Consider the following 6,434-nt stretch of genomic DNA (forward strand, 5'->3'; position numbering starts at 1 on the left):
GGCTCAGCGGCCATGGCTCACGGGCCCAGCCGCTCCGTGGCACGTGGGATCTTCCCAGACCGGGGCACGAACCCATGTCCCCTGCATCGGCAGGCGAACTCTCAATCACTGCGCCACCAGGGAAGCCCCTGTGGCACTTTTTTGCTTGTTGATTTTCAAGTTCATGAGTGCACAGAATATCTCCAGGAGAGTAACAAGAAACAAGTAACAGAGGTTCCTTCTGAAGAGTGGCATCGAGTGACTGGGGCAGGGCACGTCCCACTGTGCACCTTCTGAGTTTGGTCCCGCTTGGGGCCCAGCTAGCTCCATCACTGGAGAATCAATGTGGGTTGAGCCCTGGGGAATGGGCGCTGCCAACACGCTGCAAACAGCTTCTCTATCTGTGTCTTGCCGAATGCTCACACTTCAGTGAAAGGCTTTACTTTCACGAAACCTTAATAAAAAGAGTAGAGAACGAACTCAGTGTGAACCGGTTGTTCAGTTGGCAAACAGAGCTCTAGGAGGAATGTGAGCCTGACTTAAGTTGGGAACATTGCACACACTCTCTCCCCTCCTGGGGGTCTTCTAATGGCCTCCCCTCAAGGAGGCCTGCTCTGCAGTCCTATCTGTTAATACAGACCCAAACACAGCAGCCTCGCCCTCCATTCTCCTCCCAGCACTTCCCAACGCTTCACTTGTCTACTGTCTCTCTCCAGTAGCATAAAAGATTTCTGTCTGTTTTGTTCACTGTTGTATCCCCACTGCCTACAGGGACAGGTATATAGGAAAAGCTCAATAAATATTTGTTGGATGAATGAACAAATAAACTGAACTTTGGCAAAGGAGGCATGAAAGCGTTATCAGAGTTCGACAACAGCCTAAAGAGAATCTTAAGATCTGGTGGCTCAGGAAGTCCGTGTGTGGCAATGACTCCTTTACCAGAGCCAGAAAGCCCATGTGACTAGCTGAAAACCCCTTTTATCACAACCGAACTGCATAACGTGAACCTAGCCAAGGGCCATTTCCTTCAGCTTTAAGACCCGGGGTCTTGTTTCAAATCGCCGTGTTCCTGATGACAGTGCTCAGAGGGACTGGAAGCCCGAAGGGTGTAGGAGGCAAGTGTAGCTCGGGTTCTGCAGGGCACGGTCGTGGCAAACGGGCTGCTCCAGAAAGCAGTGGCGAGCCGGGGGTTAACCCGAAAGGCCTGTTTCATCTGTCATCACCAGCCAGCTTCTCTGGTCTGTTTCTTCCCTTTGGCAAATACTTCAGTAAGTGTACTGTATGCAGAGTGCCATCAAGGTCCATCTCTCCCTCCCGCCTCTAGTTTTCAAACTCAAAGTTACAACTCCAAAATAAGAACCTGTATATCATGAACACACACTAGTTCTTACACAGTAATGATAATGATTACAAAGAGAAAGGAATTGGGCTGAATCAAAATTCGTTCCAGGATCTCCCCTCTTTCCTTTTAATTAAAAAAACAAAAACAAAGAACGATTGACAGCTTGTCTTATTGCCATTTGCCTCTTTCTTCTACAAGTTGAATGTATACAAAAGTTAAATTTTTTTTTTCAGCGTTGGGTTAGCTGGATTCCTGTTAATTAAGGTTTTACTACATAGCACCATCTCGGACATTCATGAATCATGTAGATTTGCGCCACAACTATCATCTCTGATTCCTCCCCAAACCTGACAAGCCAAGTATACCATAATCCTTCTAGAAACTCTTCTCCACCTTTTCTCCATGGTTAAACATCTTGCTTGTTCCTATCCTTGCTTGACGGGTCCCAAGCAACTGTCATCTGTCTCTTGACAGGTATCTTCAAGTATCTTTCCGTTACCCTCATTCTACTGCATCACAGCGTTCAAAGAATAAGAGAAATCTCCTCCAAAAGAAAGGGGATGGAAAACCTGAAACAGAGGCTGTTGGGAGAAGGGCTGTGGCCGGTAGACAGCTCCTGGATGGACAGGTCTGGGGGGCGGAGGAGGCTCTCAAGCATGTCTATCACCACTGGATACGGGACAGATCTTTTAATGACTCGTCTGCTCACTGTGCTGGGCAGGTGCAGCTACCCCCATGTCACTCAAGTACTAAGGCACCAACCACCCACCACTCTCTGAAGCATTTGATATGCACTCTCTCCAACAATGCTTTTATCACCCTCATTTTTGTTTCCAGAGAGGAAACTCAAGCACAGAGAGGTGAGGGAGCTTGCCCAAGGTCACCCAGTTCATACACTGAAGAACCACATTCTGAGACAAAGCTTGTCTTCTCCGTCTTCTCACATTCCAAGCCAAGAACACAGCAGGGGCCTCGCCTGGGGGTGAGGGCAGCCAGGGAGCAGGAAGGCTGCAGGATAAAGCTGGAACAGAGACTCTGGTGCAGAGAAGTACTGAGAAATAAAGTGGAGGCATACTAGGCTCCGGGTTCAAAAGTAGAACTGGGACTCTGCAGCAAGGCAGGCCTAAAAGGGCCTCGGGCTGGGGAGTGAGACAGTCAGATTTGCCTTTTACATGATCCACTCTGGCAGCAGAGTGAAAAGAAAGGACCTGAGGCTCCCCTGATCCAGGCGAGAGGGGAACTGGGGTTGTTAGACCCAAACGGTCTACGAGGGATTCCAACTCGCCCAAGAACCGCCAAGAGTCGAGAGCCGCTGCAACACGCAAGAGGTTTATTAGGAGCCGATGCACCGGGGTTCCCTGAACCTCACGCAGGAGGCCGATGGGGAACCCCTAAAACAAGTGAGGGGGTGGAAAGTCCCTAAAGGCCCCACAGGGTGAAACGGGGAGTGGCAGAGGGGATACGGACGGTGACAAGGACTGCAGATATTTTTAAGAACTAGATTCTACAGGACCTGAGAATTTCAGATTTGGGAAGCATGTTGGGAAGGTCAGTTCTGAAGTTGGGACTGACAGGGTCAGTGCCCTACCTCTGCCATCTAGCTGTTTCACCTTGAGTGGGTCACTCAAACTCTCTGTGCCTCAGTTTCTTCATCTGTCAAATAGCAATAAAAAGAACCCCTCCCTCACAGAAATGTTGTAAGGAGAAATTACACACACACACACACACACACACACACACACGTAAAGCCTCTGGCCCAGTGCCCAGTACCTAGTAAACAGTAAGTATCCGCTATTATCTATATTTCAGCTGTCACCGCAAGGCGTCAGGAATGACCTGTGTCCCTGCCAGCAGCTCCACTCTCTGACGGGTGGGACAGAGGAGGAAAGGAGCTTTCTGTGTCTACAGGGAACAAAGGAGTAGAGGCCCGGTGCAGGCTGGAGGCTGAGCTAGCCTGGCATCTAGCTAAGCTGGCCAGGGCAGGAGGTGAAGGGGGCTGACAGCCAGCAGGAAGAGGACGGTGAGGAAGCCTCGCGGGCTCGTGGAGTGACCTGGAGAACAAAGGTCTGGGCAAGGCCAGAGCATCGGGTGCTCCTGTCCACAGAACTTAAAATCTTCCAGCTGCCACATTTCAAAGAAACTGGTAAAATTAATTTTAATGCTGTATTTTATTTGTATATTTGGATCCAATATATCCAAAATATTAATCAACATGCGATGAACATCAAAAAGTAAAGAAAGTTCACAATTTTTTTTCCATACTAAGTCCTTTCAAAATCTGGCGTGTATTTCCGTCTTGAATCACCTCTGACTAGCACATTTCGCAGCACAGATACAGAACGTTCATGTTTTCTCTGCAACATGGTACTTCCGTAGGGCTTTCTGGAGCAGTCTCCATTGCGGAGGCTCAGCCTCACTGTCCCACCAGTGCTGTCCTTGTCAGACCCTCTGTCCCAACTTGGGCTGCAGGAAACATGCTTCGCCCTCTCCTTGCTTACCGCACCCACTGGTTTCACCACTCTGTTCATTTTGGTCACGTCACGGTCTATCTCCATAAAATGTAACTACAAATGCAGCAAAAGCTCCTGGCGGGCATCAGGTTCTGAGACCTGTCCTCTTCTCAAACCACACAGGCCCTTATCCGTGTTTAAGTGAACACTCTGGGGTGGAGGGCTGGACATGCACCTGCCACATCTGACCAGGGGCCTGCCTGCAAAGCGTGAGCAAGACAAGCTCCCCTGCACCGGGCCCGCCGCACAGAGACCCTCCATCGGCATCTCACGGCCGCCCCTCCCAACTCCCAACCCCACGCACGGCGCAGCCTGCCTCTAACTCCCTGGGAGCCCCAGCAGCCGCTTCTATCTGCCAGGCCCAGCAGGACGGCTCTGACCAGTTACCTCTTATCCCATCAGCCCACAGGGGCTCCGCAGTGAGCTCCTCCATCTTTTAAGACTCCTGTGACCAAGGTGATAAGACGAAGAATTATCAATGAAAAAAGACTGCAGAGCAACCTTGTAGGCCACAGCTGTTGGAAGATATCTGCAAGTTCCTACATAAAGTGAGACACAGGGAGGAGGGGCCGCGGAGAGCATCGAGGACTGTGGTTCCTTTAGAAGAGAAATGGAAATGACTGTTCTCAGCAGATACCTATAAACATTTCAAATGATGGACCCTGTTTTTAAAGTTTCTGACACAAATCACTTAAGACCAAAGTTTTCTGGTCACACAGTTCAGGCAGCATGCTCACCAAACTACTGAACACAGATGAAAACACTGTTATTCAAACGTACAGCGGAATTTTTGAAAAAGGATTTTTGTATTCCTTTTCCTAAAAATTAACAAATTAACATTGGAATTCCTTCTCTTCAACTCAGCTGCTTTTGGCCTCTTGATTTAAAAGTACACACACACACACACACACACACACAGGCTAAGGACTAGACACAGAAAGATGAGGCAGACAAAGCCCCTTTCCCAAGCAGCTCACAGGCCAGTGAGAGCTCCTAGCCTCAAAATTTTCTTTTAAAAGAGGAAAAAGGAAAAAAACTTTATTTCCATAAAAATACACGCACAACCAACTGAGCGATGAGATAGTTCTCTTTATACCTCAGTAATACCAAGAAGCCCCCTAAACTATAACAGTCAGTGAGAGGTATAAATGTTCCCACTCTACTGCCCTCCTCCACGGCACCAACCCGCCCTACATCACAAATAGCTCTCTAGGACTATCCTTCCTAAAGCAATGGACTTGTAACAAAAAAAGGTGGGATTCTCTCCTCTTTCAAGCCTAAGAACCTCACAAGCCCTCTTTTCAAGCCCTCATCACATGTGCAGTTTTATCTCCAGTCACATATCTTTTCATCAATGTTTCTCCCCCACTAAGCTGCAAGCCCCAGCAGGAGCGGGAACCATGCTTCTTCCTGCTCATCAGTGGAACCCAAGGGCCTAGCACACAATGAGACTCAATATTTATTAAAGAAACGAAGACTTGGAGAAGTCTCAAAACCTTTGAGATCTTACAAGGCCCTTGCATTTAAACATTTCTCCATTTATGGCTAAAATGACAAGCTATACAAAAATCTGTTTATCTGGATTTTGTTTCTAAAGATATTCTTTTTTTTTTTTTTTGCGGTACGCGGGCCTCTCACTGTTGTGGCCTCTCCCGTTGCGGAGCACAGGCTCCGGACGCGCAGGCTCAGCGGCCATGGCTCACGGGCCCAGCCGCTCCGCGGCATGTGGGATCTTCCCGGACCCGGGCACGAATCCGTGTCCCCTACATCGGCAGGCGGACTCTCAACCACTGCGCCACCAGGGAAGCCCTAAAAATATTCCTTTTGATTTCTTTTTAAAAATTACTTAATTATGATTTAGTTGGGTTATGAGTCACAGTTTCTCAACACTTCTGGAGTTTACAGATCACTGATCACGACCAGTGTTGACTCTTCTGATAAGAACTTAGTAACTTCCTGCCTACCACCCAGGAGACAAAAGCAGGGGAAAAACCTGAAAACTTTACACTGCTTTGCTTCACAGAATAAAAATATTGTTGGCTGCTTAATAAACTTGCCTGAAGCACGCACATATGACAACACTGGTTTATTTGGGGCTAGGATTAATTTTACAAAGATACGGGGAAAAAACCCAGGTCATTCTGAGAACGCCAGCAAAGTAAAAATGGAACAGACCCGAAAACTGCAACACTGAGATGCTGCCCCATTTGTATAATATGTACCAAGATAAGAAAACAAACATTAGCTCTGGGAGCAGATTCCCGGCGGGCCTGCCGGCTCCACACCGCTACAGCTGGCGCGCTCTGTCCGCGCTCCAGGTGGGGACGCCCAGGTAGAGGCACCCCGTCCTCCGCACCGTTTCCAGTGGCCCCGGGTCCCCCTGCCGCCACCGCAGTGACCCTCTCGGCGGCCCCGGACCTCGCGTGTGTAAGGTCGCGGTGACCGAGGGGAGGGACGGGGCCCTACCTGCCAGCCTCCGGCGCTCGGGCTGCGCCAGCCTTAGGAGCTTCTGGGCCTCCGAGCGCCCGGCAGCCACGGGCCGCTGCAGCGGGTCGTGTCCGGGGGTCGCCGCGGCCGCAGGCAAGGGCGGCTCGCGCAGCCAA

The 6,434-nt window shown here is 49.6% G+C and overlaps 1 protein-coding gene across 2 annotated transcripts in view; it reads right to left on the reverse strand.

Annotated features, from left to right (window-relative positions):
- Positions 1–6,428, reverse strand: part of ABCB10 (ATP binding cassette subfamily B member 10) — a 32,257-nt gene extending 25,829 nt beyond the window's left edge. For both annotated transcript variants that reach the window (XM_024765596.1, XM_024765595.1), the window contains exon 1: positions 6,298–6,428. The gene's annotated coding sequence lies outside the window, so the exon portion shown is untranslated. The remainder of the gene's footprint in view (positions 1–6,297) is intronic.
- Positions 6,429–6,434: the final 6 nt, after the last annotated feature.

Source organism: Neophocaena asiaeorientalis, unplaced genomic scaffold, assembly GCF_003031525.2.
Source record: "Neophocaena asiaeorientalis asiaeorientalis breed wild unplaced genomic scaffold, Neophocaena_asiaeorientalis_V1.1 scaffold369, whole genome shotgun sequence".
In the NCBI taxonomy this organism is placed as follows: Eukaryota; Metazoa; Chordata; class Mammalia; order Artiodactyla; family Phocoenidae; genus Neophocaena; species Neophocaena asiaeorientalis.